Genomic DNA, 12,225 nt, shown 5'->3' with positions numbered 1-12,225 from the left:
TTTTGGTTTTGCCAGAAGTGGCTTAGTCATGCTGGCCACATGACCCGGAAAAACTGTCTGCGGACAAACGTCTGCTCCCTTGGCCAGTAAAGTGAGATGAGCGCCAGTAAAGTGAGATGAACCCCAGAGTCATCTGCGACTTAACTGTCAGGGGTCTTTTACCTTTACCTTTTTAGAGCATACAGAAGATGATCATCTGTAAAACACAGATTAAAATTGGTGAAACGTTTAAAACAGACATAGATAACTAAATTATATTTGCATTATTTAATAACTTGTTAAGCCCACCTGTCATCAACAAGCAGACCCAAGGTGGGGGTAAAATAAAAATCATACAGTTCCATCAAATCATATGAGAGAAATCATTTTATTTTATTTTGATAAATGTATTTGGATAGGAGTGCTTCAATTTGAAGGGTTTCGTCCATGCTATATAAATTACATATACTGTGACTGCAGAGCCGGCCCTACCAGCAGGCAAAGTGAGACCACTATCTCAGGCCACAGGTACTGGGTGTGTGTGAGGGGGGGATGGTGGCAACATATTAGAGGACAGAGCTGCATATACCATGCAGCCTGCCCTGTGCCCACCCTCAGGGCTACCACTTGCTGAAAACCACAGGTGGGGAGAGTTATGTTCATGTCCTACTCGCAAGCTTCCCACTGGAACCTTATTGGCCACTGTGAGAGCAGGATGCTGGACAAGGTGGGCCATTGGCCAGATCAATCAGGCTCTTATTATGCTCTTATGTTCTTATTAGCACTGTAATTGAGCATGCCCCATCCATCACTCATGACACAATATTGTATCCCCAAGGAGCAGATGGACTGAAATGTTTCAAGGCAAGCTTTTTAAGTATACAGTGGTACCTCGGGTTAAGTACTTAATTCATTCCGGAGGTCCGTTCTTAACCTGAAACTGTTCTTAACCTGAAGCACCACTTTATCTAATGGGGCCTCCTGCTGCTGCTGCGCCGCCGGAGCACGATTTCTGTTCTTATCCTGAAGCAAAGTTCTTAACCCGAGGTAATATTTCTGGGTTAGCGGAGTCTGTAACCTGAAGCGTATGTAACCTGAAGCGTATGTAACCTGAAGTACCACTGTACTGTACAGTGGTACCTCGGGTTAAGAACTTAATTCGTTCTGGAGGTCCGTTCTTAACCTGAAACTGTTCTTAACCTGAAGCACCACTTTATCTAAAGGGGCCTCCCACTGCCACCGCGCTGCCACCGCATGATTTATGTTCTCATCCTGAAGCAAAGTTCTTAACCCGAGGTACTATTTTTGGGTTAGCGGAGTCTGTAACCTGAAGCGTCTGTAACCTGAGATACCACTGTAATGGGTTGCCTACACAAGTAGCAGTTATATGGCAGAATTGTTCCTGGCTTGTACCACTTTGAACTGCAGATGGGAGTGAGGAACTATCACATATCTGAGTGCTTCCCTGTTTTGGGGGGCAGGAAGGGATTATTTTGTGCGCGCGCACGCACACACACATGTGCACACACTACTAACATATCAAGGAAATGGGCAAGGTATTGCCTTTCTTTCTCTCATCTAGATTTCCATGCACCTAGGTGTGTGTGGGGGGGGGGAGGAGTTCTTGATGTTTGTGGTTGACTCTTCAATTAAGATTGGATGTGTGCTCCAGCAATGAAGAGGAAGAATGCACAGCATTAAAAGAACTAAATTTTAATGGTTCACCCAGTTGCCACAGTGGTAATGGACAGTCTTACCACTTTGGTTTTTTAAAGGGTTACTTGACTGCTCCTGCTTGAGTCCTATATCTAGTCAAATCAGTTCTTTAACTTTGTTGATCAATTAATTAACTATAGAACAAAAAGAACTGCATGTCCCCACTGGTTCCCCCTAATACTAAACAAATAGACAATAAAACAGTTCTGAGATATTAATCATATAATTACAAACATAGATGGGTTGATGTGTTATAAGAAAAATAATTTGGATCCTGGGTTTCTGTCACAGAAACTTTAGAGCATTTTCAAATGTAGGCACTTAGAATGCATTTGATATTTTGTAAAGTGCACAGTTGTCTTTGTCCATGGAAAACTCAGCAGTGGCCAGAAGATTGGAGAAGATCAGTCTACATCCCAATCCCAAAGAAGGGCAGTGCCAAAGAATGCTCCAACTATCGCACAATTGCACTAATTTCTCACGCTAGCAAGGTTATGCTTAAAATTCTACAAGGAAGGCTCAAGCAGTATGTGGACCGAGAACTCCCAGAAGTGCAAGCTGGATTTAGAAGAGGCAGAGGAACCAGAGACCAAATTGCAAACATGCGCTGGATTATGGAGAAAGCTAGAGAGTTCCAGAAAGACATTTACTTCTGCTTCATTGACTATGCAAAAGCCTTTGACTGTGTCGACCATGGCAAACTATGGCAAGTTCTTAAAGAAATGGGAGTGCCTGATCACCTCATCTATCTCCTGAGAAATCTCTATGTGGGACAAGAAGCTACAGTTAGAACTGGATATGGAACAACTGACTGGTTCAAAATTGGGAAAGGAGTACGACAAGGCTGCATTTTGTCTCCCTGCTTATTTAACTTATATGCAGAATTCATCATGCGAAAGGCTGGGCTGGATGAATCCCTAGCCGGAATTAAGATTGCCGGAAGAAATATCAACAACCTCAGATATGCAGATGACACAACCTTGATGGCAGAAAGTGAGGAGGAATTAAAGAACCTTTTATTGAGGGTGAAAGAGGAGAGTGCAAAATATGGTCTGAAGCTCAACATCAAAAAAACGAAGATCATGGCTACTGGTCCCATCACCTCCTGGCAAATAGAAGGGGAAGAAATGGAGGCAGTGAGAGATTTTACTTTCTTGGGCTCCATGATCACTGCAGATGGTGACAGCAGCCACGAAATTAAAAGACGCCTGCTTCTAGGGAGAAGGGCAATGACAGGCCTAGACAGCATCTTGAGAAGTAGAGACATCACCTTGCCAACAAAGGTCCGTATAGTTAAAGCTATGGTTTTCCCAGTAGTGATGTATGGAAGTGAGAGCTGGACCATAAAGAAGGCTGATCGCCGAAGAATTGATGCTTTTGAATTATGGTGCTGGAGGAGACTCTTGAGAGTCCCATGGACTGCAAGAAGATCAAACCTCTCCATTCTGAAAGAAATCAGCCCTGAGTGCTCACTGGAAGGACAGATTGTGAAGCTGAGGCTCCAGTACTTTGGCCACCTCATGAGAAGAGAAGACTCCCTGGAGAAGACCCTGATGTTGGGAAAGATGGAGGGCACAAGGAGAAGGGGGCGACAGAGGACGAGATGGTTGGATAGTGTTTTCGAGGTTACCAGCATGAGTCTGACCAAGCTGCGGGGGGCAGTGGAGGACAGGAGTGCCTGGTGTTCTCTGGTCCATGGGGTCACAAAGAGTCGGACACGACTAAACGACTAAACAACAACAACAAAGTGCACAGTGTTCTGGGTTTGTTTGTTTATTTATATTTCCTAGCTTGCTCTATCTCAGAGGTAGGATGCAATCGATTTAAAATATGCATCTTAGCTGCCCAATTAAAACCAGCTAATGTGATGTTGAAAGGTAAAATTCCACACCAACTTAATGCCAGGCCTTAACTGCTTGCCCAATTAAAGGTTTTCCTTTTTTAAAAAAGGGCAAGAACAAATGCCCCTAAATTTATTCTATAAGTTTCCCCAACTCTCTGGAGCACATTTGGGGAGAGTGTGAGGTACACATAGGGGGAGGAGAGTGGGAAAAACTTGTTGCACTAGTGGGAATCCTTGTGCTAAATTAGTGCAGGCATAGGCAAACTCCGGCCCTCCAGATGTTTGGGACTACAATTCCCATCATCCCTAGCTAACAGGACCAGTGGTCAGGGATGATGGGAATTGTAGTCCCAAACATCTGGAGGGTCAGAGTTTGCCTATGCCTGAGTTAGTGGAATACTGCCTCAAGTGCTTCCCACAGTACCCCACTATCCCAATGGCACAGGAGTGCATTGGGTGTGAGGCCATGAAACACAGGAGAAATGTCCATCAACATTTTTAAGGGGAAGCGTTTCACTATATATGTAAATACTCCACCCTTCAATGACCCAGTTCTCAATTTGTGACATGATTATGGGTTACTGTAGATGCACCCTGTAGAATATAACGCACCAGCTGTGGTGAATGAGGCAGAATAAGCCTATTGCAAATAATAATAATTAACTGAGCCAGCAACGTATGTGTGTGTGTTTAGGTTGCGTAACTGCAAATTCTGTGAGGTCACATCTATGTCAAGTTGACCTAGGAGTTCCTTGTTAGTCATAACTTTGTCTTGCAACTACGATCTTCTAATGGGGAAAAAATGTTAGTATCTCCTTTTTTAACATTTACAGTACACATACCTTTGAAATGAGGATTAGATGCATCAGAACTGGGGGGTGGGGGGGGACCAAAGGGTCAGGAGCCTAGGTCAAGTGGGATCAAGGAGAGAGAAAAATGCCCTCAAAGCTGTCCAGAAATGCCAGCTGCTGATTCCAGCCACAGTACAGATGGTCAATTTGTGGTTGCTTCTACATGACCTCATTATTGAGCATTCTCCCTGATTTGTTTGTGCAAGGTTTGTTAGATAACATTGGCTATTTATTGAGCATGCACTCTGATTAGTTTGCAGGGAGGTTGTTCAACATTGCATCAAGCAATTGTTATCCCACTTTGTCCCGGCCATTTCCCCATCTCTTTCATTATTGCACAAAGTCCAATTTTGTCATATATATATATATATATATATATATATATATATAGTTTAAAAATTACAAAAAGAGACTTCCGGAGGCGGCGCCATCGGTAATGGCGGATACCCTCTGAAACGGAGGGGGAAGCTCCGCAGAAATCGGGTCCACCGCTACAGCGAAGCGGAGGACCCTCAAAAAACCCGCAGGCGGGAGAAGCCTGGGGCCGTGGGGCTCAGTGGGCACGCTTTGCACCCCCCCGAACTGTCAAAGGAGCCCTGAAAAGAGCTCCGGAGCGGAGCGGGGGTGTAGCGCTGTGCTGGAGCCGATCGCTACTTCTGCGGAGTGAAGCTGCATAGCAGTTACCGGAGAGCGCTGGCCTTTTCCCTGTGAAACGTCGGATTAAAACAGCTATCCGTGAGTAAGAATTTGGAATCTGGAAAGATCAAAGTTAAGACCAAGTATTGGACTTTGAATTTGAACTTGAAACTTGAATCTTTGATCGGGACTTTGAACTTGAATTTAAATTCGGACCTGAAATCGGCAAAGTGCAAACAGGAAGTCCGCTTTGCTGATCTTGTAAATAGAATAAAAGCAAGGGACAAGGGAACTTTGAACCATTGACTTGTTTTTTATATAGAGCTAAATTTCACGGTCAGAGCAAAAGAAACCCCCCCCCCGAAGTAGGGAAGGGGGGGACAGAAAATCCACCACTTTATTTCTGACACTGATCTGCTGGTCTGTCTTAAACAATTGCAAGGCTACCGTGAAAGCACCGTTTATGGACATTGTAACTTTTGCTGCTGAATGCTGAGAAGGACTGGTAACAATTAAGGGAGCTTCCAAGTTTGTAACTCTTTTACTCTTTTACTCTTGCAACAAATTGGAAAGATAACTGGGGAGCTGATGAAGTTACTGTTTAACAACCATTGATGAAACAACTTGGCATTCTGCTCCCCTAAAAGGTAAAGGTACCCCTGCCCGTACGGGCCAGTCTTGACAGACTCTGGGGTTGTGCGCCCATCTCACTTAAGAGGCCAGGGGCCAGCGCTGTCCGGAGACACTTCCGGGTCACGTGGCCAGTGTGACATCGCTGCTCTGGCCAGAGCCAGAGCCAGAGCCAGAGCCGCACACGGAAACGCCGTTTACCTTCCCGCTGGTAAGCGGTCCCTATTTATCTACTTGCACCCGGAGGTGCTTTCGAGCTGCTAGGTTGGCAGGCGCTGGGACCGAGCAGCGGGAGCGCACCCCGCCGCAGGGATTCGAACCGCCGACCTTTCGATCGGCAAGCCCTAGGCGCTGAGGCTTAACCCACAGCGCCGAGCTAAAATTAAACAACAGCAGCAGCTGCAGGCACAGCAGCAACTCCTGCATAGAAGAACATCATCAGCAGGACTTTCTGTCCCACAAGCTACAGAGAGGGAAGAATCAAAAGGAACAGGATCGGATTCTGCAACATTAGACAAGATCTTATCGGCCCTACAAAATTTGACAGCTAAGATTGACCAAAATACTTCAACTATTAAGGACCTGGGGCAAAAAGGAAATGACTTGGGGATGAATGTGAATTCTAACACCCAGGCAATTGACAGACTGCTGCAGGAGTCTAAGGAGACAAAGAAGACAGCGGAGGAAGCTAAAGAGAGGGTACTGGCAGTAGAACAAAAGATACCACCAATAAATAAAAAATTGGACGAATACAAGGTACAATTCTCTTTGATTGAACTTAAAGAGAAACAGACCAACTTGAGAATCAGAGCGGTCCCAGAAACAGAAGAAGGAGACTTGATAGAACTGCTCACATCGGAATTTGAGGAGTGCTGGGACCTGGATCCAGAGAAAGAAGAATTTAAGATAGTGAGTGCTTTCTGATTGGGAAGGGTTAAAAGGAAAAATAGGCTGAGAGACTGCTTGATTGCCCTAAGGTCAAAAGAGGAAAGAGATAAAATACTGAGTCTACATTACCAGAAAGCACTCGATATCCAAGGGGTGAGAATTGAGATTTTTAAAGATATTCCGAAATACTTACTTGACCTTAGAACCAACTACGGAAATTTGGTGGACCTGCTAAAAAGAAACGGAATTTTGTTCAGGTGGGAATTTCCACAAGGCCTCTCGTTTACATTTAAAGGAAAGAAAATTAAGATAAGATCAGAGGAAGATAAAGTGAGTTTTTTGAGAAATTTTGGAGAAGAATTACAAAGAGAGGCCAGAACAAAAGACTCGGAAATATTAGGACTGGGACCACTTGACTTAGGAAGAGCCTCCTTGGGACTGGACCAACTAGAGAAAGAGACACCGCCGATAAACCAAGAGCAACTTCTAGGAGCAACTGGTGGAACATCAGAATAACAACAACATGTCTCTGCAGATGTTAACTTGGAATATTCGAGGTTTGAACTCCCCCAGCAAAAGGAAGAGGATTTTTCATATTTTGAAAAAGGAACAATTGGACCTAATTTGCCTACAAGAAACACATATAACAAGACTCCAAAGGAAATTATTGATAAATAAAAAGTTAGGCCAAGACTTCATTTCATCAGACAAAGTAAAAAAAAGAGGAGTTGTGATCTACGCAAAAGAGAAACTATTACCAAAGTTCCTCCTTAAAGATGAACATGGACGATTCGTGGCAATTGAAATACAATTCCAAGGAGAGAAATTAGTAATAATTGGAGTCTACGCACCTAACGAGGGGAAATCAGAGTTTTATAAGAAACTGCATGAGACGTTAATGGACTTCATAGACCAAAATATCATTTTGATGGGAGACATGAATGGCGTTGTCTCGACATATATGGATAAATCTGAAAGACAAGTAGTTACAAAAGATGGAAGACTACCAAAGACCTTTTTTGAACTGACAGACAATATGGACTTGATTGACATTTGGAGAACTAAAAATCCCCTAGGCAGAGAGGGGACCTTCTTCTCTGAAGCCAATTTGACTTGGACTAGAATAGACCAAATTTGGATTACAAGAGGGATGGCACCCAAGATCCGAAAGGTGGAAATCTGCCCAAAAATCTGCTCCGACCATAACCCAGTGAAGATGGATATGAAACTAACACCGACTGGTTCCTTTAGATGGAGAATGAATGACACCTTGTTTAGAGACTCTGAAATTGTGAAAAAGGCCCAAAAAACACTAAAAGACTACTTTGAAATAAATTTGAAGACTACTGTGGAGAAAAGAGTAATCTGGGATGCAAGTAAAGCTGTAATGAGGGGGGTTTTGATTCAGCAAAATGCCATAAAGAGGAAACTTCAAGAGGAGAAGAAAGAAAAGATTTTAGAGAAAATTAGAGAAGGCGAGAAGAGATTAAGGATTAAACCTAAGTCACAGGATATTCTACGAGAAATTAAATTACATCAGGCACAATATTTGAAAATGGTCAACCAGGACATAGAATGGAAAATTAAACAAATGAGACAAAAAACCTTTGAATCGGCCAATAAGTGTGGAAAGCTGCTAGCTTGGCAGCTGAAGAAAAGACAGAAATTAAATACTGTCACCAATCTTGAAGTAAATGGACGAAATATACAAAACCCACGGGAGATTCAAGACTGCTTCCAGAGATACTTTAAACAACTGTATTCACAAGGGCCACAGAATGAGATCAAAATCGAGAAATTTTTGGAAACAAATGGATTACAAAAAATATCTCAAGAGAATAAATTAACACTGAATGACAAAATTTCTGAACAGGAGGTTGAAGGTGCCATTAAGAACCTGCAACTAGGCAAGTCTCCAGGCCCGGATGGGCTAACCTCCAAATACTACAAAGACATGAAAGATTATTTAATTCAACCTCTAATGGAGGTTGGCAATGAAATTATGGAAGGGAAAAGAGCGCCGGAGTCGTGGAAAGAAGCTTACATCACACTTATACCGAAAAATGAGATAGAAAAGACACAACTAAAGAACTACCGCCCCATATCCCTACTTAATGTGGATTATAAAATTTTTGCTGATATTCTAGCTAGAAGATTGAAAAAAGTCTTAGCAACAATGATTCATAAAGACCAAGCTGGCTTTCTCCCAGGCAGACAATTGTCAAATAACACGAGAAACTTAATTGACATTTTGGAAAAGCTACAAGTTAATATAAACACAAAAGCTGTCTTGATATTTATTGATGCGGAGAAAGCCTTTGACAATATTTCTTGGAGTTTTATGAGGAAAAAATTGCAAGGGATGGGGGTTGGAGAAAGGTTTGGAAACGGTATAGGTGCGATTTACTCAGAACAGAAGGCGAAATTAATAGTGAATAATGCAGTTACGGAAGAAGTTAAGATAGAGAAAGGGACACGACAAGGCTGCCCAATTTCCCCTTTGCTTTTTATTTCAGTCCTGGAGGTCTTGCTGAACATGATTAGAAGGGACCAACAGATTCAGGGTATACAGGTCGGAGTTAAACACTACAAACTTAAAGCCTACGCAGATGACCTAGTATTGACACTACAGGAGCCAATCCCTAGTTCTAAAAGAGCACTGGAAATAATACAAGAATTTGGTCAGGTGGAAGGTTTTAAATTGAATAAATCTAAAACTATGGTTTTAGAGAAAAATTTGACAGCAGTAGAGAAGGAAAGGTTTCAGGAAGAAACAGGTTTAACATTGGTGAAAAAAGTGAAATACCTAGGGGTGAACTTGACTTCGAAGAATGTAAATTTATTTAAAGATAATTATGAGAAGTGTTGGTCAGAAGTGAAAAAAGATCTTGAAATTTGGACAAATTTGAAACTTTCCTTACTGGGTAGAATTGCTGTTATCAAAATGAATGTACTGCCAAGAATGTTGTTTTTGTTTCAGACGCTACAAATCATTGACAAAATGGACTGTTTTGAGAAGTGGCAAAAAGAAATTTCTAGATTTGTCTGGCAGGGCAAAAAGCCCAGAATAAAATACAAAATTCTTACTGACGCAAAGGAAAGAGGGGGGTTTGCCCTGCCGGACTTTAAGTTATATTATGAAGCAGCAGCCTTTTGCTGGTTGAAGAAGAAGAAGAAGAGTTTGGATTTGATATCCCGCCTTTCACTCCCTTTAAGGAGTCTCAAAGCGGCTAACATTCTCCTTTCCCTTCCTCCCCCACAACAAACACTCTGTGAGGTGAGTGGGGCTGAGAGACTTCACAGAAGTGTGACTGGCCCAAGGTCACCCAGCAGCTGCATGTGGAGGAGCGGAGACGCGAACCTGGTTCCCCAGATTACGAGACTACCGCTCTTAACCACTACACCACACTGGCTCTCACCAATTGGCTACTTCTTGAAAACACGGACATTTTAGATTTGGAAGGATATGATAACGTTTTTGGGTGGCATGCATACTTGTGGTACGGTAAGGCTAAAGTGTACAAGACATTTAAAAACCATATTGTCAGGAAAGCATTGTTTAATGTCTGGATGAAATACAAAGATTTATTGGAAAATAAAACCCCTAGGTGGCTCTCACCTATGGAAGCAAAGGCCTTGAAAAAGCTTAATATGGAATCTAATTGGCCAAAATATTGGGAAATTCTGGAGCAGGAGGGAGATAAAGTGAAATTGCAAAGCTATGAGAAACTTAAGGATAAGGTGCGAGACTGGTTACATTATTTTCAAGTAAGAGAGGCCTATCATTTGGACAGGAAAATTGGTTTCCAGGTGGAAAAATCAAAGTTGGAAACAGAATTGTTAGAACCCAATGCTAAGATATTGTCGAGAATGTATAACCTGCTGTTGAAGTGGAATACTGAGGATGAAACGGTAAAATCTGCTATGATAAAATGGGCACAAGACGTTGGTCATAACATTATGTTTGTTGACTGGGAACAGTTGTGGACCACCGGTATGAAATTCACGGCATGTAATGCCTTAAGAGAGAATATTATGAAAATGATATATAGGTGGTACATGACCCCAGTCAAACTTGCAAAAATCTACCATTTGCCCGATAATAAATGTTGGAAATGTAAAGAAACTGAAGGGACATTCTTTCACCTTTGGTGGACGTGCCCAAGGATTAAGGCTTTCTGGGAGATGATATATAATGAACTGAAAAAGGTATTTAAGTATACCTTCTTGAAGAAACCAGAGGCCTTTCTTCTGGGCATGGTCAGCCAATTGGTGCCAAAGAAGGACAGAACCTTTTTTATGTATGCTACAGCAGCAGCAAGAGTACTTATTGCAAAGCATTGGAAGACGCAAGAGCTACCCACTCTGGAAGAATGGCAGATGCAAGTAATAGACTATATGGAACTGGCTGAAATGACCGGCAGAATTCGAGATCAAGGAGAAGAGCAGGTGGAAGAGGACTGGAAGAAGTTTAAAGTCTATCTACAAAAACACTGTAAAATCTTTGAATGTTGAGGACATTGAAAAGGAAAAGAAGGGGTTCTAGTTACTGAGTTAAATAAGAGCACAAAGGGAGGGATCAAGAATCAAAATGAACAAAGATTGAGCTTGCTGAACTAATTATTACATAGAATACAAGATCGGGAGGCAGGTGGAAGTAAGGAAAATAAGGTTTTGAAGGTTATAATTGGAAAGTGAGTTTTTTTATGTTAAAATCTCTTTTTTTTCTCTTCTTATTTTTGTCTATGTTTTCTTTTCTTTTGTAATGTTTGTGAAAATTTGCTTTTTTGTTCTTTTTTGTGAAAAATGCAATAACAATTATTTTTTAAAAAATAAAAATTACAAAAAGAAAGAAAAATAATTAAACAAATCAATATAATACAAAACAAAAACAAAAACAAAAACACTACATAAAACATTGAATTAACAAAACAAAACAAGAACAATTAAAAACACTTCCAGTATTTTTAAGCTTAGCTTTCATTCACTTGTTTCATTGACTTCCTCACGCCTCCCTTTTTGTATTCCACTTCAATTAACTGTTTCAGCAACTCCTTTCCATCTTCCTCTGTTTTCTGTCCTGTAATTAATCTTAACATATTCTAACCTTGGTTTTTCCCTTTAATACATTAACAGTCTATCTGTACCTAGTTCCTTATAACATTTCTGCCAAAGCCATATAACTTCATTCCATCATTTTTCTTAAACTCATTAATATTTCTGTAAATAATCTTTAAATTTTTTCCAATCTTCTTCCACCGACTCTTCTCCCTGGTCTCGGATTCTGCCAGTCATTTCCGCCAATTCCATATAGTCCATCAACTTCATCTGACAGTCTTCCCGGGTGGGTAAATCTTGTGTCTTCCAATACTTCGCGATGAGTATTCTTGCTGCTGTTGTTGCATACATTACAAAGTCCAATTTTGTCAAGGTTAGGAGAGAAGGCTTGCTGTGCAAGAGCACCAAATCAACTTTTATTTACGCTACCTAAATCTGGCATTATTTGATTGAATCCCACCTGGAAATATAGTAGTAACAGCCCAGAAGCACCCTTTAATCCAACAGGGTGATTTCTGTTTTGATTTATGATGGCACTAATATTTATCTTGCAACAGGAGTGCAGTCACTGTACAATACTGGTGTAATAGTGAAGGCAGGTGGGAGCCTTGTAGTGAGATTAGA

This window comes from Podarcis cretensis, assembly GCF_951804945.1.
Source record: "Podarcis cretensis genome assembly, chromosome: 6".
NCBI classification, from domain to species: Eukaryota; Metazoa; Chordata; class Lepidosauria; order Squamata; family Lacertidae; genus Podarcis; species Podarcis cretensis.
Note: the sequence above shows the minus strand (reverse complement) of the source record.